Source organism: Myxocyprinus asiaticus, chromosome 23, assembly GCF_019703515.2.
Source record: "Myxocyprinus asiaticus isolate MX2 ecotype Aquarium Trade chromosome 23, UBuf_Myxa_2, whole genome shotgun sequence".
Taxonomy (NCBI): domain Eukaryota; kingdom Metazoa; phylum Chordata; class Actinopteri; order Cypriniformes; family Catostomidae; genus Myxocyprinus; species Myxocyprinus asiaticus.
Genome location: NC_059366.1, coordinates 41,527,738 through 41,549,937, shown reverse-complemented (window position 1 = coordinate 41,549,937; position 22,200 = coordinate 41,527,738). Strand labels below are relative to the sequence as shown.

At 35.9% G+C, this 22,200-nt stretch overlaps 1 protein-coding gene across 1 annotated transcript in view; it reads left to right on the top strand.

Annotated features, from left to right (window-relative positions):
- The window catches only part of LOC127413523 (MAM domain-containing glycosylphosphatidylinositol anchor protein 1-like), a 272,396-nt gene that overhangs the window by 152,963 nt on the left and 97,233 nt on the right, over positions 1-22,200 (top strand). The window lies entirely within an intron of this gene.

Genomic DNA, 22,200 nt, shown 5'->3' with positions numbered 1-22,200 from the left:
TTAAACACATTTTCTGTCTTCAACCTCTTTAAAAACCAGCTGTAGTGAATTTTCCATGTAATGACATCAATAGAACCTCCCATTTAAAGGAATAGTTCACCCAAAATGGAAAATTCTGTAATGATTTGCTCACCCTAATGTCATTCCAAACCCAGATGACTTTCTCTTATTTAGGGAACACAAAAGCAGATGTTTTAATGAATATCAGGGTCCATCTTTTCAATACAATGGCAATTGATAGTGACTCACTTTAAAGCTTAAAACAGGACCAAAAAGTGTCATTAACGTAGTCCATTCATCTCGTGCATCATATTCCAATTCTTCTGAAGGCATACAATAAGTTTTGATGAGAAATCAAATTAATTAAATTTTTCAGTGAAAATCTTGATGTCCGTTGGAAGTTCATGAGTGCAAGTTTCAAGAATTTTCAGGTGAACTACTCCTTTAAAGTCAAAATAAAAACAAAATAAATGTTTCTGCTCTTACTGTGCACAATTCATTGGCTTTCATAGTCTTTCATCAAAATGTAACTTGCTCAGCTTCTGAAAAGACTTTGCTTTTTCATGATAATTTTCAATCAATTCCTGAAGGATAAAATAAAATCTTGCCTTTTTAAATATCCAGTTTCTCTCAGAAATGAATATTACTGATAAAAAATGGGTTGTGAACACTGTATTATGTTGACTTTAATCAAGAGACATTGGGACTGTCACAGAAATGCTGTGACGTCATGGAATTGCAAATGCTTCGCTCATTAATATTAATAATGTTAATTAGGCTATGCAATCATTTCAAATGAGCTTTTACTGTTTTGATAAATAGTTTGTGATGTACAGTATTGATCTTGAGATCTTGCTCCATGTGGACATGAAATAGTTTATGACAATCTAGGAAAACTCCTCAGCTGTGAGAGGAACAGCCTTGTCACCTCAAATCTCTCTTTCGTTTCTTTTCCTTTGGGTTGTATGTTGACATTTCTATGATTACATCTTCAATTCTCCCTCTTTTTCATTTTTTGTTCTTTGGCTCCTGCGTTCTTTCGTTCACTGTTCTCCTTATCATATGTGTCTGTCAGCACAGCAGTGAGATTTTCCCTGAAAAACACAAGCAACAGTAACGTGTAACGTTATTATCCCAGATCTCAACATGTATCTTTCAGTTCAAGAGCGAAATTTGAAAGCCAGTGACACAGGGATGTTTGATTTGTTTTAGAATATGTTTATCAGTTCTTTTGTCTTAGTCCATCCATCCATCCATCTATCCATCCATTTTTGCACAGGAGCCAGTAGCCGGTAATGGAATTTTCTTGTGAATCCTTTGTAATGGGGAAGATAGTGTGCTAAGCACTGGTTAAGGTAATTAACACATTTAGTACATTCGAAATAGATTCCAGTGGCTGAGTCGACTCCACTTCTCAAAGATGTTGCTAGACTGTGTGCTTAGAAAGATAGACCTAGATTTATTTTTATTAACCCCAGTCTCCCCAACATATATTTTTCATATGTTTTTAAAACATTAAATAGAGTAACGAGAACATCTAAAGATGATATTTCACACTAAAGCTTCATGAAAGCCCTTTCATTTCAGTACACGTTCTGCATCTTCAAAATTAATTATTTGTGTAATCCATAATCAACTAAATTCACAACAAAAGCAAAAAGATATATTTGTCACTGGAAGGCAAAAGAAAAATCTGTGCTCAAACAACTGAAAACCGACTATAATGCACAGAGAAGCACTTTATGAATTAGTCATGTAAAAAAAAAACATGTTTGTTCATGTTCAAATTAGCAACATTATGAATTCATGTACAAGAAACAACTTCAGAGCTTGCCGAGAAAATCTAAAAGTAGCCCAAAAGTTCCCTCCTGTCTGTCTCTGTATGTTTAATTCCCCTGCCTCTCTCTCTGTGATGAATTTGAGAGACTGTTGATTTTCCTCACTTTCCGCTCTCTCCACTAGAAAGGCAGGTGTGAAATAGTCAATAGAGATGAGTGAGTCTGGAGTGACAATATCAGAAGACACATGCACACACACACACACACTACACTATGCCCCATTGGTGTCTTGCCCTGTGGAGAAACAACACACTGCTGCAAATTGGAATTTGTTTTCCGTGTGGCAGTAGCGCGCGGCTCGCGTACACACGTAGCTCGCTGTCGAAAGAACAAAACACTGATTTGTTTTTTCTGTTGATTTTCATTTTCTTTCCTCTGAACAGAAGAGCAGGAAGGGAGTATAAGATGAAATTGGAGACAGCAGAAGGAACATGTGTTAGATACGTGCTGCTGGGCTGAAGTTTGAGAAGTTTGTCTGTTTGGATGGTCGACTGAAGGAGACTGTGCCTTTGCCGAGGATTTGACACTGCGTTTTAAATTACAAGTCGATAGTGACGCATAACTTCAAACCGCAATGGTCACCACGCGCTTCTGTGAAGGTCAGTCTAAGCTTGGAGAGAATGGCCTCCTTAAAAGTAGCTATTTAAAAAATTTGTTATGTATTAAAAATTAAAATTCTCCCATTATTTACTCACACTCATGCCATTCCAAACCCGTAAGAATTTTTCACAAACAATCTTTTAACACAGAGATATTTTAAAGAACGTATGAGATTTTTGTTTTTCATACAATACAAGTCAACGTGGTCCAAAAAGCAAGCAAAGGCAACATAAAATTAATCCATGTGATTGAAGTGGTATATGCCACATCTTCTGAAGTGATACTATCACTTTGGGTGAGAAACAGATCAAAATTTAAGTCCCTATTTACTATAAATCTTGCGGCCCAATGAAGTTGCTTCTTGTATGCGAACTGTCATTCTGGTTAAAAAAAGAGATGAAAAAAAAGTGCTTTTACTTTCGTTATTATGTCAGTATTTCATGTCTCATTATATGTTTATTTATTTAATCTTTCATGTAGACATACAGGCACCATCTGCGCAAATTGTTCAACAGGAAACTGCTGAGATAACTCAATCCCATAACACTCACACTCAAATGAAGCTTTAATTGGATAATTGCTTGGCTGGGATGAAGAGAGCTGTAGAAGATTTGAAGGAGAGAGAGGGATGGATATTATTCAGAGAAAGAAGTGAACCTGGCAGAACGTTTTTCCCTCTAATTTTTTTTTTTTTTTTTTTTTTTTCCACTGTTTCCGTTTTTTCCTCTTGGCTAAATTGCTCTAGTGTTTGATGAGCTGTCAGTTTACACATTAGTGTGCAAAAAAAAAATAAAAAAATAAAAAAAAAAAGGGAAAAAGAAAGGAATTTAAAAAAAAAAGCACACCAGCATAAGCTCTGTTCCAAACACTTAGTGAGCTGCCTACCTAGACAGATTTTTAAGACATCATAAGTCCACTCAAAACACTAGGACTGTTTCAGACAAATGCTGCTTTAGGGGCCGTTTACACTGAACACATTTTTGCCTCCGTTCGCACTGTTTTTCAACTGTTTTTCTATGTAAACATGATCTAAACAGATGTCTTTGACCATTGTGCTGCGTCTTCCTGTCTTTTTTTTTTTCTCTGCAATTTGCGCAGGAGCATCATATTTTTTTTTAAACGGTTTGCCAAGTTAAAAAGAACTTCAACTGTTAAAACTAGTCTCGACTGTAACGTGCTGGCTGCCGGCAATGACGATGACGTAGTGTAGAGAACCCAAGTGCAGTTTATTTACAAAGTGAGAATCAATAACCCTGACTACAAAACAAAACATGAACTATACTTTATACAATTTGATTGATCTTGTTTTATTAACAACAATGCATAAGATATTTAGGTTTTTCAGAGAATGTATTTTTAACATGTGTATTTTGTCTAACTGTACTGGCAGAGTTTTTATAGTCAAAACAAGTGAAAAAATCTTCCAGTGCTGAAGAAGTAATCCAAAGTATTTAGAATACATTACTGACCTTGAGTAATCTAATGGAATACATTACAAATTACATTTTACAGCATGTATTCTGTAATCAGCAGTGGAATACATTTCAAAAGTAACCCTCCCAACCCTATATATATATATATATATATATATATATATATATATATATATATATATATATATATATATATATATATTATTAATCTGCATCTATTCAGACAGGATGTTGTTGTGTTGTGTTGATATTTTCTTGTTATTGGTATTGGGGTTGAAAGAAGATTTTCTCAGTTATCTTTGTGTCATGGACGCCCAGGATTAGATTAGACAATGCACAAACAGAACAGGTGGCATCAGGTACAGTAGATTGATTTTTGTATCATAATCCTAATGCTGTATTGGAGTTCTTTTGAGTTAATAAAGATGCTCCAGAAAATCCTCCTCTCTCACCAAAGTCATGCTCTGAATTCTCTTTCATGACACATGCCTGTTCCAAAACCTAGTGAACTGTCTTGTTCTCTACTGCTATAATATTGCAAGTTGTTCAGAAAGTGTAAGTGAAAAGTTGAGATTCATACAATGCTTTTCAGTTCAGACTTTAAACAATCATGTTTGAATAAAGTCCTCATTTTGTCAACAGTTTGTTGACAGTTTTTTTGTTTTTTTCTTCCATTAAATTCAGACTATATCCACTCAGTTAATTACAGTTTGTGGATACACACTCATCTCTGATGGGCAGTTTGTTTTTACGGTGTGTATTTGTGTGTTACTCTGAATTGGTTTTGTAATCTCCCTAGGCGCTCTCTTTATCGTATCAGTGGTTACTGGATGGGTTGAATGCAAATGGTTTGTTTGTAGCTCAAATTGTGGGGGTGAATGTCTCACATCGGATATCCGTTAATTAATGCTTTGTGGGTTAATGTGCGCCACTTAACATGTGCTATTGCTGTAGAGGTCATTGTCTGTCTGTTAGGATGTGCCAAATAGAGGGTTGGTTAAATGTTAGTTAGCTGTGTTATTGTGTCTCTGTCGCTGCCTCTTTGAGCCATTAGCTAGCAGTAATTGGTCAGGCTTAACTGCACAAGACTTGTCCCCATGGCAATACAGACGGTGAATGTCCTATCTCTCCATCCTGGTTTCTTTGGTGACTCTGACTTGCGCTCTCTCTCTCTCTCTCTCTCTCTCGCTCTCTCTCTCTCTTACTGCTTCACTGCTTTCTGACACATATCCCTATCCCATACAACAATTTTCTTTTTGGCTCTAACTTCTATTTACAAATATCTGGAGTGAGTTTGGGTTCTAAGATGGCTCTGAGTTTTGCCTCTTTGTTTTGTGGCTTGTTCGAACAGAGAGTCATATTCAATCAGTCATATAACCCCTTCTTTCAGTTCATTAAGGTGTGGAAAAGGTATATCGATGACATATTTTTCATTTGGAGTGGTACTGAATCACAACCGTTGGAATTTTACTCATTTGTGAATGCAAACAGTAGCGATTTGAAGTTCACAATGGAGTTTGACCAACAGAAATGTATTTTCTGGATGTTTATGTGATTAGAGACCAAAATGGACTAATGACTAGTCTATATCGAAAACCTACAGACAGAAATACTATTTTGCATGGGACTTCATATCAACTGTCCCTATAAACGGTCACTTCCCATTTCTCAGTTTAATCGAATTCGAAGGATCTGTAGTTCAGATCATGATTACAAGCTGCAAACTTCTGACCGGATACAGCAGTTCAGGCAGAGGTCTTATGCTGATGAGTGGATTATATCACCAGCTAATCGCTTCAAACATATGTCCAACGTGAGTGCCTTAATAAAAGAACATAAAAATCTACAGATACGAGGTTTAGTTGTTATATAAATTATCTCCTCTCGCCAAACAAATTGAGTTTATTCTGAAGAAACATTGGTATATTATCAATAGTGATCCATCCCTTAAGAGTTGTTTTGCCCCTCGTATAAAAGACCCCCCAATCTGAGTGATATGGTAATTAGGGCTGACTAACTATTGGTGTGGTAGTTGCCAGCAGTGCAACTTTACTTACAAAACAAAAACGTTTAACCATCCTCATACAGGAAAGTCTTTTAGGATTAAGGGCGTGATACCGTGCAAGACTACAAATGTGATATATATGCTCCAGTGTCCCTGTGGTTTATCTTACATTGGTAAGACAAGTAGATCTCTTAAGACTAGAATTTCAGAACATAGAAGTTCTATTAGAAATCACGATCCAAAGAGTTCTGTGGCAACACATTTCACTTCAGCACACCATCAAGTTTTGAATTTATTAAACTTTATTAAAGTATTGAATTTGTTAAACCACATCGGAGAGGGGGTGATGTTAATACACAATTACTTAAAAGACAGGCATTCTGGATACTTACTCTTAATACTTTATCACCTAGAGGCCTTAATGAGGACTTTGATATACGTCCCTTTCTTTGACTCAGATCTGAACTCTTTTGTAAGTCTGTGGGTACTGTAAGATGTTAAGATTCTGTTCTAGGATTTGTGTATTTGTCTCATCATTTGAGCTAAGTCTGATATTTGTGTTTACCTGTTTCTAGTGTTTACATGGTAGTATGATGGTGTTTTCACCTTATGTTTTAGCCTTTGTATCATCGATGTTAAGAAACGAATGGTAAATAATTTTAATATTGTTTAGTATAATATATATATATATATATATATATATATATATATATATATATACACTATATTGCCAAAAGTATTCGCTCACCCATCCAAATAATTGAATTCAGGTGTTCCAATCACTTCCATGGCCACTGGTGTATAAAATGAAGCACCTAGGCATGCAGACTGCTTCTACAAACATTTGTGAAAGAATGGGCCGCTCTCAGGAGCTCAGTGAATTCCAGCGTGGTACTGTGATAGGATGCCACCTGTGCAACAAGTCCAGTCGTGAAATTTCCTCACTACTAAATATTCCACAGTCAACTGTCAGTGGTATTATAACAAAGTGAGAGCGATTGGGAATGACAGCAACTCAGCCACGAAGTGGTAGGCCACGTAAAATTACAGAGCGGGGTCAGCGGATGCTGAGGCGCATAGTGCGCAGAGGTCGCCAACTTTCTGCAGAGTCAATCGCTACAGACCTCCAAAGTTCATGTGGCCTTCAGATTAGCTCACGAACAGTGCGTAGAGAGCTTCATGGAATGGGTTTCCATGGCCGAGCAGCTGCATCCAAGCCATACATCACCAAGTGCAATGCAAAGCGTCAGATGCAGTGGTGTAAAGCACGCCGCCACTGGACTCTAGAGCAGTGGAGACGCATTCTCTGGAGTGACGAATCACGCTTCTCCATCTGGCAATCTGATGGATGAGTCTGGGTTTGGCGGTTGCCAGGAGAACGGTACTTGTCTGACTGCATTGTGCCAACTGTGAAGTTTGGTGGAGGAGGGATTATGGTGTGGGGTTGTTTTTCAGGAGCTGGGCTTGGCCCCTTAGTTCCAGTGAAAGGAACTCTGAATGCTTCAGCATACCAAGAGATCTTGGACAATTCCATGCTCCCAACTTTGTGGGAACAGTTTGGGGATGGCCCCTTCCTGTTCCAACATGACTGCACACCAATGCACAAAGCAAGGTCCATAAAGACATGGATGAGCGAGTTTGGTGTGGAAGAACTTGACTGGCCTGCACAGAGTCCTGACCTCAACCCGATAGAGCACCTTTGGGATGAATTTGAGCGAAGACTGTGAGCCAGGCCTTCTCGTCCAACATCAGTGTCTGACCTCACAAATGCGCTTCTGGAAGAATGGTCAAAAATTCCCATAAACACACTCCTAAACCTTGTGGAAAGCCTTCCCAGAAGAGTTGAAGCTGTTATAGCTGCAAAGGGTGGGCTGACGTCATATTAAACCCTATGGATTAAGAATGGGATGTCACTTAAGTTCATATGCGTCTAAAGGCAGGTGAGCGAATACTTTTGGCAATATAGTGTATATTATAAATTGATGTGATTGTTGTATTAGATGTTTGTTTAGGTATATTTATGCTATATGTATGTTTGTTTATATATATTCCGTTTTTTTTTTATTTATTTTTTTAGGGCCATGATGTTGTCATGTGATGCTGTCATGTGATTTCTTGATTGGTATGCACAGGTGTATATATGGGTGTGTTGGTCAGTGTCAGTTTTGTCTGATGAAGAGCATGTAGCTCGAAACATCTATTTCTGTGGTGAGCTCATAACATTTTTTGGGAGCAACACTGTGCTGACTTTCCTGGAGTTTTTGTGCCTGTAAGGAAACGATCCACCAATTAGAGAATCACGGTGAACAAAGTGTGCCAAAAGAGCCCTGAGTCTGTCTCACTACACTCTCAAACTACTTATATACTCGTATGTTTCTGGATATTTAGCTATAAAATCAAATATATTTTGATTCTATACTTTAAATCAATAGTTTTGTATTTTTCCATTTTTCATGGGATTGTAGTTCAATCCCTCATGAAAGATGTTAAGTACACAGTCTTTTACCTTTTACTTTTTGTCCGATTTTCAAATTATTTTATGCTCAAATTAAAGTTTGTAACGCTGTGATTCACCTCGGATCTGGTTGTTTTGGTTCATGACTTAAAACTAATATACTTAAAAATATTCAGAAATATTCAATTGAAGTTACGCTCAGTTGACAGCATTTGCGGCATAATGTTGATTACCACAAAAATTAATTTCGACTTGTCCCTCTTCTTTAAAAAAAGCAAAAATCTGGGTTACAGTGAGGCACTTACAGTTTTTGTAGGGTTTAAAGGCAGAAATGTGAAGCTTATAATTTTATAAAAGCACTTACATTATTTTTTCTGTTAATACAGAAGGTGTAAAGTTGTTTAAATTGTCGTTTTTTCAGTCATTTTAGGGTTTGTTGACATTACATCGTCATGGCAATGAAGTTATAAAATTGGCTTTAACTTCACACAGAAAAGGTTAGTAAGTGATTTTATCACACTAAAATAATATTAACACACATTTTGTTTATGTCTTGTGGCTATACTTTTGAAAAGTGAGTATTTCAACATTCAAGCCACTAGAAGACATGAGATAGCTTTGTGAATCGCAAAAGGCTGTGTGTAATAAGTAAATATATGGTATGCATGCGCAGCACATTAGTGAATGGTGCGGTTCTTTTGACACATATACATAGCACGCGCAGGCTGATATTGCGCTCGAGCTCTCAGAGTGGTGCGCAATATGTGAGCGCTCCACACTAACAACATCTCAGATGTAGATGCTGAGTAGTTTGGTTCGCTTATAACATGCACTGAGAATGGCAATATTCTGTGAACTAGTCCACATTACAGACACTTACAGGATGTCCTGGAGTGTTCCAACTGTTAAAATAAAAGCCATAAGGTTTTAAAGTTAAAGGTGCACAAGTGAAATATATTACTATTGTATTATACAATTCTAAAAGTCAGTAAGAATAACATTAATAAATATAGCTACAAGCAGCGATTAAGTTGCCAAGCAAAATCTGAGTAAGTGAAGCAAGGTCTACATTTCATGTATTTTGTAATTATCAAAACATAAGGACTCAAAGCTCAACAGAGGAAACATTTCTAAAACTACACTCTACATGATTCAACCACAGATCTTGTGATGTATTGGGCCATTGTTTAAACACACTATCCATCCATCAATCAGTTTTCTATAGCATCTCATCCTATGCCTGGCCACTGGGTCTGCTGGAATTTGTGAGATATGAGCCAGGAATCAAACAAGTGCTATCCACTGAGCCATCTAAATTTTTGGAGTCAACCAACAAAATATTTTTCTTTTTTTATTTATTTTTTTTTTAGAAAATGCAGTTTCTGCCAAAAAAAACCCAAAAAAAAAAAACAAAACAAAAAAATCAGTTACACAATGGCGTAAAGTATAAATTGCATTTATGTTTAAGTACAACAAAGTACTCAAAGGTCAACAAAGGCAACATTTTTATACCACTCTAGACATGATTCAAACAGATCTTGTGATGTAGTGTGCCATCATTTAACACAATGTCACTCAGCTGACATGTCTGAAGAATACCAAAGAGTCATGAAAGCTTTAGAGAATATCCACCCATCTATTTTCTATAGCCTTTTATGCTGTGTAAGAACATGGAGAGTGGGTGAGCCAGGATTCAAACCAGAGAGTTTCTTGTTAAAAAGCAACAATGCTATCCACTGTGCCATCATGCCACACTCATTTTGGAGTTAACTAACAAAATCATTCTTTTTTTTAATATTTTTTTTTTTTTGAGAAAATGAAAAGAAAAAAAAAAATAATAATTACACAGTGACGTTAAGTATAAATTGCATGTATGTTAAAGCACAACAAAGGACTCAAACTACTCTAGGCATGATTCAAACACAGATCTTGTGATGTAGTGTGTAGGAAATTAGCAACTTTGTGGTAGGGTATAATTACAACTGCCAGCATTCATCATCAATAATATGTAAGAAATTATATGTAAATTAGTTTAGGAATATTGACCACATTTGACCACCAATATATGAAGAATAAATGATAAATGATCAGATTAGAGATCTGAATAAAATTTCTCCACCATTAAACATGTAATACAACAGGCTCATTGTATCTGCTCACAATTTATATATGTGGAATTCAGGAAGGGGATTATGATTAATTTTGGGAATATTGAAAGAATTAAGGTGTACATCTAATCACTCGGCCACGCTGAGTTGATATGACGCATCTGTTAACTCTTTAGAGTAATACTAGGCTCATGGCCATTGAAAATAATATCACAAATATGTTGAAATATTGTTCGAGCACGGAGCGTAGACCTTTAAGAATCAATTGACGAGATTATTTATCAAAATATACCACAGAAAAATCCTCTTTGAATACAAACAAGACTTTATTTCTAATCTACAACATTAACTAACTAACACACATAGACAAACATAAAACAGGTTGGTGAGTGAACTGTAACAGAAGGTGAATGGAAATGATCTGCAATGGAGAAAATAAAACTATAGAGTCTATAGGCCAAGCCCTGTGAACCATCAATACTTCATTTATTATACCTCGATTTGCAATCAGGTTACCCGAATTATATAAATAAAACACTAGCTCTTTCTAGCAAAAGGTGTAGTTGCGTTTCGTTGCATTGCTTTGGTTCTTTGGCTCTTTGGCTGGGTCCGTAGAAAGTTCTGGTTGTTCTCCATCAATATTTTTGGATGCCGGATGGTTCGGTGCTAGAATGATCAGGTGGGGCTTTTAAGCGAGGCCTCCAGCAAGGGACAGTCGCGACTCCCAGTCACGTGTGAAAGTCATAGTGCAGAGAAGAAAACTCATTTCAGAACTTTGCGTTCCAAGCTTTCCTGAACTCTACATTGTGTGAAACCTGGGCAGAGGGGTGCCGAAGTGAAGCCAGCCGAAGAAGGGCTAAGAGAAGAGCAAGAGCCAAGAGAAGAGAAAGTTCGTCCTAGGCAGGTAGGTTTTGTTGAGTTGAGGTTGGCCGTACCCCAAAGGTGTCTTGAGCCAATCAGAAGTGTCTTTTGCTGGGTTCTGTTGTCCACTCAAGATAATTAATTTATGGCCCATTGTGTGTGAAGATTTCTGTTTCCCGCTCAAAATAGGGCAATGTTTAATCATGAACTTTTATATAACGAAATCGCTAGGGAATATTAGCAAATAACCTTCATTAGCATTTGAGACATGCAAAATAAAACTCAACGAAAGTAAATATGACATACTTTCATGAATATTCAACATGCTAGTTACAAAACATGAAAATACCTGATTAAAAATCATAATGGTTAATTCATTGGTTTTACAACATGGGTAAGGCATGGCTATGTGTCAATGTATCACAGTTTCCAGGGTTATTATCAGGTTAAACCTTGAATGAGAGTTCTAGGCTAGCACTTTGGCAGATTATGTGCAGGATAAAATTACAGCAAATTAAGTTTTGCGATTGTGTCAAAGTTTCCTTGCCGACGGTCGAGGTGGCCATGTCATGCGATGACCATTAAGTGTGGGGATATTTCCTGATTTATAACATGAGTGAGGAGGGCTCTGAAGGAAGATTATGTGCTATCCTGAAAAGTTTCCTTTGTTCAGACGATGGTTGACATTCCACAGAGCATCTTTTATGGACTCTTTTCAGGCCTCTGGCTCATTTATGCCTGATTTTGGTAGACTGTTGGGTGTCAGCAGGGCAGAGTCTTTAATTTATGACATTGAGGAATTTCAGGAGCCTCTCTGTGTCTTAGTTTTAATAACTTGGAAGGAAATATCAGCGTAGCTCCAGGATTCAAGTCATTTTGCGTAGAAATTGTTCATTCTTCTGCTCATAATATACTACAAGTGTGTCATCGTTTTACACACTATATCACTCATTTGACATGTCTGAATAATACTGAAGAGTCATGAAATCTTCAGAGGACATCTATCCATCAATTTTCTATAGTCTGTTAACCTATGTAGGGTCATGGGGTTTGCTGAAATTTGGGAGGGATGAGCCAGGGTCTCTCATGCTGAGAAGCAACAGTGCTAGCCAGTAAGCCACCGTGCTATCTACAAGCTCAACAGAGGCGACATTTTTAAAACTATGCTAGGCATAATTCAAACACAGACCTTGTCATGTAGTGGGCAATCATTTTAAACAATATGTCACTCAGCTGACATGTCTGTAGAATACCATAGAGTCATGAAAACTTCAAAGGACATCCATCCATTAAAAGAGAAGCAACAGTGCTACCAACTGAGCCACCTTGCCACTTTAAACTTCTCAGTTAAGATTAGTGCTCTGGTTTGCAAACTGCACATTTAAACTTAATTAAATGAAAAGAGTGTTTTTCTTTAAAGATCAGCATGCGTCCCACACTAAATACAACTAGAAAAAAGCATAAAGTGGTTATTATATATATTTTCAGTGGTTAACTGTTTGCTTCAAGCTGGGCTCAAACCTATGTTCTTCCCATCTCCACAACATACAGGTACTCCACACTAACCACTGCACAACCCTTTTGTTGAGATACTGCTGTTGTTCATGGGTGACCACTATGTGGCGCCGTCTCCAAACTACTCAAGTACTCTCAGAACATGATGTTGATCATGCACACCAATTTTCTTTCAAATCTGAAAAGGCATTCAAAAGATACATCACTTTTTAAAAAGATTAAAAATGGTGAAAACCTGATATGGCAAATATCATAAAAACTGGTATTGTTGAAATCCCCATGACCTAAGGAATCCATAGACACCAACCTTGTAATTTTAGGACAAAGTGTTAAAAAGTTCCAAGCAAAAATAGCCATTTTTGAGATTTTTTTTTTTACCCATAGGTGGCGCTGTCACCAAACTTTGTAAGTACCCTCAGATTATGGTCCTAATGAAGCATACCAATTTTTGGTTCTATAGGAAATAGCATTGCATGTCTTATGCCGACCTTGTTAATTTCGTTATAGCATAATTCTGAAATGGTTGCATAAATCAAAAAGATTTTGATAACTTTTGTCCAGCTCAGTCTGAAGATCATCTGAGACAAAATGGGGACAGTTGGACAAAATTTGAAAGATAAGAAGCAAAAAAACTATTTATTATATAATTCAAGATTGAGGCCACTGTAATGGGCTGAGTTTTAATGTAGGGGGTCCATTAGAATCTGCATAAGGAGAGTAATCAGAAGAAAAATAATTCTGTTTCTAGAACAAACGGTTCAAAAGTTATGCACAAAAGTGAATTTATGTACTGGTGGTGGCACTCTAGAGTGTGTTCTAGAGACCCCAAATTTTGTGTGGGGGCTAGTCATACCGACAGAAATAGTAAGAGTATTATATCGTCATGCTCTTGATGTTTTGGAGCTGAGGTGTGTGATGTGGGCTTGAATCTAATCTGCAACATGACAAGACTGATCCCATGGCCTTGATCTCCTCAATAACTGTCTGTCCCCTCTTTGCTGTATCTCTCTGATCAAGAAGCAAAAGCCTCAAAAATGACACTTTATCAGTGTAGTCTAGTGCACTCCCGTGTAAGTATAGCATTTGGATCTGATCCTGTGTCAAACAATGATCACAACCCCACAACCTTCTCCATTATAAGAAAGTCTAATCTTTGTGCATAAAACACAACTATGAACTGATCATAGGAAAACAGAATTTAAATTGTGCCGTATGCAGTGCATTTAGAGGGTTAGAGGAGATGTGTCTGCTACTGATCAGTCTGTGTCTCACAGTAACAGCACACACACACCTGCCATCCCTTACCATCAATACACAGTACCATCAGGTGTAATGAGGATGAATGGGCTGTGTGTGGATATGTGTTTCCCCTTGGGAGAGGACATTTGCTTCTTTGCTTGTTAAACGAGTAGTTCAGCCAAGAATGAAAGTTCTGTCATCATTTACTCACCATCATGTTGTTTTAAACCCATGTTCCACTGAGAAAATAACAGCATTCAGGCTTGGATCGAAATTAGGTTGAGTAAATGATGACATTCATTGCTTGGTGAACTATTCCTTTAACAAGCAGATATGCATGTTTACACAATCAAAATCAACCTCTTTTCTGAAAAAAAAAAAAAGCAAAAAAAGCAAAAAAAAATAAAAAATTATAATAATTAAATAAAAAATTATTGGGAGGTTCTTTGCCGTGCAGATCGGATTTATTTAACAGCACTAATTGAGACAGGCATCATTAAATCAGACAGGATAAATTGCTTTAATGATGTTATTGTCATGTCTAACATTGCTGAGCACTAATTACTTTTCATCTGTTGCCACGGCAGCATGGCTTCAATAGCCTCGTTAATCTACCATGCTGTTGCGTTATATCGTTTTTCCTGTGGTGAAGCCATCATTGATTGACGGATGTGATTGACGGATGTGACACTGAAGTGGATGAACAATCCCGAAAGTGACATCGTTCAAAAAAGACGGAGAAATGGCTTTACGATTAGAGATGGTTTGGCGGTGCTTGTTGCAGCCTAAATACCTTCATGCACTCTTACCAAACATATACAGTACGTTTTCTAAGTTACAGTACATGGCCAAATGTACTGTATGTGGACACCCAAACACCATGCCCATATGTGCTTGTTGAACGTTTAGTTTCAAAAGTATGGGTATTAATTGGGACTTTATCCTCCATTTGCTGCTATAGATCGCAACAGTCTGGTTCCAGAATTAAAAATCCAATTTTTTTTTTCTTTTGCCATAAATTAATTTATCATTAATGAAAAACGTATAAATCTTTAAAGACAGACCTACTCTGAGCTCCGAGGTTGTAAATTGATGGTATATGCTTCTGTTAAAGCATCAGTGTTTTTTTTTTAATTTTTTTTATCTGAATTCCTTGTGAAGAACATTTACTCACCATTGATCCTGAATTTACTCATTATTGATCCTGCAGTGAAAAATCTACTAATCCACTAGCCCTTTCACGCCTCCATATGAACAAATAGGCCATACTAAATAAAAGGTTATAAAAGTTTAACTTTGTAATGAACAAAACCACTATAGCATATACACACTGGACAGAGGAATCGGGTCGCCCGATAACATTGCCGGATTGAACGGAAGCTCGGTTGTGCAGGGGATCCAGTACATGAGGTAGGGTGATTCTTCTGGTAACTAGTAAGTGTAAAGATACATATTCAGAGTATTTTACCATATTTACATTGTATGGAGCACGACAGTAATGAGCTAACTTGTTTGGCAACACCCTGAGTGTAGTCAAGAAGTAACTCGGCAAGTTCGGTGTCTCCATCGAACCCCAAAAATTCCCTCAAAGTTTTCCACCATGTAAATGCGACTCCAATGTTCACCCTGGTTTAACTTTGTTCTCTGTGTCTTTTAGAAAGTCATCAAATTTTGTAGGTTCTACAAACAAAATCTGTAGGTTGAAGCTACATTTCTTTTCCTCTGTTACATGTCTGCCATTGTTCTTCATATTCCACCGACCGAACAGCTTACTGCAATTAGCCATGCCCCAAGCTCACGTTATAGGTCAAGCTAGAAAGGGATGGGTGGGGCTGAGCAGGCCGCTCAAAATATAAACATCAATGTTTTGATAGTGCTGGACACTTTTGTGGGAGGTAAACCCATGAATGGCTTGCTTATAATTGTCATTGAACAATAAACTGGAACAGAAGAACATAATTTGATATTCAAAAAAAACTTGTCTTGTACCTTTGTCTTTTTGCCTGATTTCCACTATATATATATATATATATATATATATATATATATATATATATATATATATATATAGTGAATATGTGTTTTGTTTTTTTTGCTTCAAATCAAAGTTTGTAATGTTGTGATTCAAATCAGAGCTGATTGATTTGGTTCATGGCTTAGAACTCCTTAATGTAATGAAAGATTTTATGAAATAATGAAAATTATGGGAAAATCATGTCTGGAACCCAAGACGACTGAAAAAGTGTGCGGGCACTGTTGCTCTCTATTGTTGTATTATCTATTTCAGATTTACCTGCCCCTAAATAAACCTTGGTTGGTACTTTTCATGTCAATAAACCACTCTCTTCCTGTCTAATTGGGCAGTTTTTGTCAGAAAAGGCTACAATGTGTACCAGACTTCATGCTGATAGTCAGAAGTCTGGCTGTGTGAGACTAAAGCCAAAAACATACTTCATGCAAAGTATGTTACACAGATGCGAATGCTTGTCCACCGCACTGACAACGCACGGTCTGTTTGAACATGCCTAACGTGTGTTTTTGCATTACTGTGACAGTAACAACCCTCAGTACTCAAAGGGGCGATAGACTTACCTTCGAAAGTCTGTGCCATTCAACTAGATGTATTGTTATTTAGGTAAGTTGCTATAAATATATAGACTTTAACTTACTTGCTCAGCAATATTCTCCTCAAGCTGTTGCAACACCATGACAGCAGCTGGCTTGAAAGAGAAAACTCACAGTAGAAGCAGACAGTTCACACTGATGTCTGCTATAGTGCCACTTGTGGCAACGTTGAGAATGCAGCGCATTGTGTGGTGTTATTAACTGCGGCCTGACACATTTTGGAATGCAACTACGCATGAAATCCAGCTTGTGTAGCTTGAAGTTCTGTGTTCATGTACTTGCTTAGAGAATGTTTCGGCATTAAGTCTGATTCTACCATTCTAGACATGTTAATCTGACTCCCTATGCTTTTGTCACTGGATTTCTTACCTTTCATCCCTCATGATCAACTGAAATGTCCTCTTTATATATTTTTCTCTGATGTCTTTGTTGAGTACAGAAATGCAGTGGTTTGTAAAAACAGCATAAACTCACGTAAAACACACCAGTCCCATTATCCTGAGACAGCTGCGGACTGATCCTGTATCGTCCCCCTCGTATCACTCTGGGAAATTGAAGCGATAAATTCTCTCCTCCTCAGACTCTTTCTTTCTATCTCTTTTTTCACAGTCTCTGTGATCTCTCTTTTATTTGTAGAACAAATAAGATGCTTAAATGTACCAAGAGGCAGAGAGCTGAGAGCTTGTTGAGTTGCTGGCAGTACAGAAGCCTAAATCTCCTCCAGTCTGGCGCATGTGACAATGAGGCCATCCGGATGACTTTATCTACTGCCTCTGTGTACAGACATGACATTGCAGCACATGTAAATCACAAGAGATTAGTAAAGAGTTCAGGCTGGTCTTGGATCAGATGCACTTCAGTGAGAGTGGTTTAACAGAACATGCACACAGACCGCACTTTGTATCTTCAAGCCTGTGTGTGTGCGTTAACGCTTTAGTACAATTCCTTATCACAATGTTTGTCATTGTGTGTGCTGTTGTGTGATCTATAGAGTTGATGATGTATAAAAGTATACATTTTGGGCTCTTCATGAAAAGCATGTTATAGGCCTATTTACATTTCACCCTAAATGCAAAAGAAAACAAAAATAAGACAATAAAGACAATTAAGCTTATTTCAGGACTATAGATTGCCACATCCTGACATTTTTGTTTATTTGTAATTCACAATGATGATTCTTGTTAAAAGTAAAAAAAAAAAAATAAATAAATAAAAAAAAGTGGTGTATTACAGCAAAAAATACTGTAATACAATGTTTTTACATAAATCGTCATAAATTACTGACAGTACAATAAGTACTACCATAATGCAGGCGAGTTTGTTTATTCTCAATGATTCTTAAAAAATGCTGTTTTACAGAAAAAATGCAATTTTGCTATTTATTTATTTGTATTTAAATCATTATAAATTACATACAGTACAACAAATACTACTGTAATGTATAAGTACTTTTACAATTTAAATAATATATTATTTTTTGTCAGAGACGTGGCCTTGTGGGCAGTGGTGCTTTAGCATCCCGGGCAACCACGGGATTTCCTGTCTCTCTCTCCATATACTAATAAAGGCTAAAAAAGAGAATATATATATATATATATATATATATATATATATATATATATATATATATATTAAAAAAAAAAAAAATCTAATATATCACTTTTGCTTAAAGAAAAAATATAGCTCATTTTAGGGCCATAAATATTATTTGCATTATGACATTTTTTTTATTTATTTTTTTATGACAGTTAAGCATATTTCCCCACTTATTTTGTATTATCACATCCTGACATTTTACTTTTGAGTTCTCAATGATGATTCTTATTAAAAATAATAATAATAATAATAATAATAAAGGCTGTTCTATGGTAAATAAAACACTTTGAAAATGTGTTCAATCATCATACATTACAGACAGTACAACAAATGCTACCACAGTGTATAGGTACTTTTATCATTTAAATAAGGTTAATATTTAAATAATATATAATTTTTGCTTAAAGAAAATGAAGCTCATTTTAGGATCATATGCATTAAGATTATTTTCATGAAAATTAAGCACATTTTCCTACAAATTGTCATTACTGTAACACTTCCAGGCATTTTACTTTTAAATTGTATTTATATATATATATTATAATAATTATACAACAATTATACAATAAATACAATAATATTTTGTTATTACCATTGTTCTTGATGGTGATTCTAAAACAAAACAAAAAGTTTAGTAGAGTAAAAACAAATAAAGTTATACATAAAATATAAAAATAAATAAGCATAAATTAAAGACTTTGAAATACAATATTTATTAATTTTTTTATGTTACAGTTAAAGGAGTTTTTTTAATTGATTTTTTATTGCCATATTCGCCTTTGGATTGCTCACTGGGCACAGTTGTCTGTAAAGCTGCTTTGCAATTATTTATGTTTTGAAAAAGCACTATACAAATTCACTTGACTTTCTTTTCACTTCTTTCTTTCTTTCGATTTTGGGGTGAAATGTGACCCAGACATGTTCTTGACAGGTTTCGTGAGATTTGCCCGTTGAGACAACAATCTCCTATTTTGGGGATTATCCTGGATTGTGGCGCTTGTGGGACAGAAAATGTAAACCACCCCCTGAGTGAATGAATGTAGGTCTCAGTCATATAAGAACTCTCTGTCTCTCTGAAGGGTATAATATATTTCAGAGCAACACATCTCCGGTTGTATGGAAGAATACTTTGAGAAATATAGGTCAGTATACTTGCAGCATGTTGACCCTGAAATGTCGAGCTGTTGGCAGTGTTGTCTATTTGTGTTGGAACAATTCAAGCATTTCATAATGATTTTTTTTTTTTTAACCCTTCTGAGGAATAAAATAATTACTGAAAGCACTTCTCTTTGGATCTGCCAAAATAGCTATGTTGTATCAAAACAATTTTGATGCTCTTTTGTAAGGTATTATTTAAAATGGACTCACATACACTGGATGAGTTTCCTGGAAAGATTCATTAACAAAGCTATTCAGGGCTCAGAGTATGTTAAACTCGTTATTAGCAACACTTTGCCAGTAACAATTAATTTGTAGCTAGAAAAAAAGAATATTGGCAGGTGTTCTCTTTTCTAATTTAAGTCGTTTATTTTTAACTAATACATTTATGACACTTAACAGCAGTCTTGTCGTGCTCATGTATGACAGCCCTAGAATGCAGAAATAATGAACACAGATGGAGTGATGTTTGTGGCACAGTGGTGAATAATACGAATTTTTGGGCGGAAAAGTGCTTAATTGTTATGAAAATATTGTCAAAATGCTACAAATTTATGTTGACACAAAGAATATTGACACAATCCTAAAAATGCAATACGCACCGTTGGAAAGATTTCAATCATCAAAATACTTTTTTTTAAACAATTTAATGTATAGGCATATCCATTGAACAATGTAATAATAATAATAATAATAATAATAAACCTTTAGAAAGAGCAATTAATTGATTGTCATATTAGATGAACAGTACACTGTAATAATCAACACTGCAGTAATCACCTTCTTTATTAGACAAATTAGGAAAAGGACACAGTATTATTTTTTTAATGTGCGAGTCTCAGTGTGAAACTAATTTCTGGTTTAATTATTATTAGTCTTCAGAGAGAAAAATGCAGCATCTTCAGTCATTTGTATCAAATCTATTTTATTTAGTTTAGAAACAGACAAACAGCAACAGCATAATACATGTCCACTCTCTAAGCTTGTTTAGTTTTATTTATATTATATACACGTAATTTACAGTAAAACAGTTGTCTTAAGAGTTTGGCCACTTGTTGTGTAGCCCCATGTCTGTATCGAAATAAATAAATTAGCGTAACATTTGTAACCTGTTTTCACAATGGTTTCAGCTACTGTATGTGAGGACCGGTTAGGATCCGTTCAGACTGAGAGTGTTTTTGCGTCCGTCCGTGCCGTGTCAGTTAAAAAGAACTTCAACTGTTAAAAGCATGTCTCAAAACACTTGCGTTCTGCACTATTAATGGTGTTGGGTCTTGCTTTTTTTAGTGCAAGAACGTGCTCGGTCTGAATAGCCCCTTACTGTGTATTGGGGATGGGGGTAAAATGCTATACAAATAATGTCACAATGCAAAAAATCTTAATTGGAATTTTAAATCAAGCTTTATGTTCAGTTCAATCATCATGCTTGAATTAGTTTAACTGCCTTTCATTTATGCTGATTTAATTTACATAAGTTCCTTTTTTTTTTTTTTTTTTTTTACCATAATACAGTAAAAATTACTGTGTTACACAGGTGGTTAATTGTCATTTATATTATTTCTTTTGATTTTGGGGGAAATGTGACCTGGACATGTTTTCATCAGGTTAACCCAGTTGAAGAATTTATGCTCAGGGAAATGTCTAGGGTTTAAATGGTCTTGTCTTACATGCTCAGCAAGTGCAGGGTGGACAAATCCGCTGACAGCACACATTGACTTTTAAACAAGAAATCAGTGAAGTAGTTACTTTAAGGAGTCTGCTGTGTGATGAGAGTTATGTGTCATGCTGAGAATCAGTGTCAGTTCTAATCCCACAAGCAAGGAAGAGGTGATTTTCATTAAATGTTGCGATTGATTAATTATAGTATTGATCCTCTTGACATATCAAGGCACTTTTAGCTTTGAATTGTTCATGTTGAAGCAAGTCCATCTGCACTCCTTGTATAAACAGCGCTGTCTCTCCCAATTTTGAGCTCTGTAGACATGTTCACTTTGTAGTCTTTGTACTCTAAGCATTTTGAAGCCTTGGGTTCCCTCAGTAATTTCCAATGGGTTTTTCGAATAACATTTTTTTTTAAATTTATGAATAAATTAAGGTCTGTACTTACAGGAATGTTCCGGGTTCAATAAAAGTTAAGCTCAATCGACAGCATTTGCAGCATAATGTGATTACCACAAAAAATAATTTCGACTTGTTCCTCTTTTTCATGGTTGCAGTGAAGCACTTACAATGGAAATGAATGGGGACATTTTTTTTTTTTTTAACATAAAAATACACACTTTTTCAAAAGTATAGCCACAAGACATAAAGGATAAATTATTTTAGTGTGATAAAATCACTTACTAACCTTTTCTGTGTAAAGTTATTGCCAGTTTTACAACTTTGTTACCATGGCGATGTAATGTCAACAAACCCTAAAACCCTAAAATAACTGTAAAAATTTCAATTTAAACAACTTTACAGCTCAAATAATACAAAAGTTTGCTTTTATAAAATTATAAACTTGTTAGCAACTTCATAAACATTTTAAAAGCACACAGTGGATTCAAAATGCATGTTTGAAGTATGGTTGTGTGTAAAAGTTGTCATAGAACAAAAAGTGTTAACCACAGACTACTGTTTTGCTCATAAATTAGCCTTCCTAGTTGGCCTACACATTGTCGTCATGACTGAACAGCCTTATTCTGTAAATACAAAGACTCACTTATCTGGACAAACAACCATCAGGAGGTCATCAGCCTTGAATGATGCCAAATCTTTTTCATTC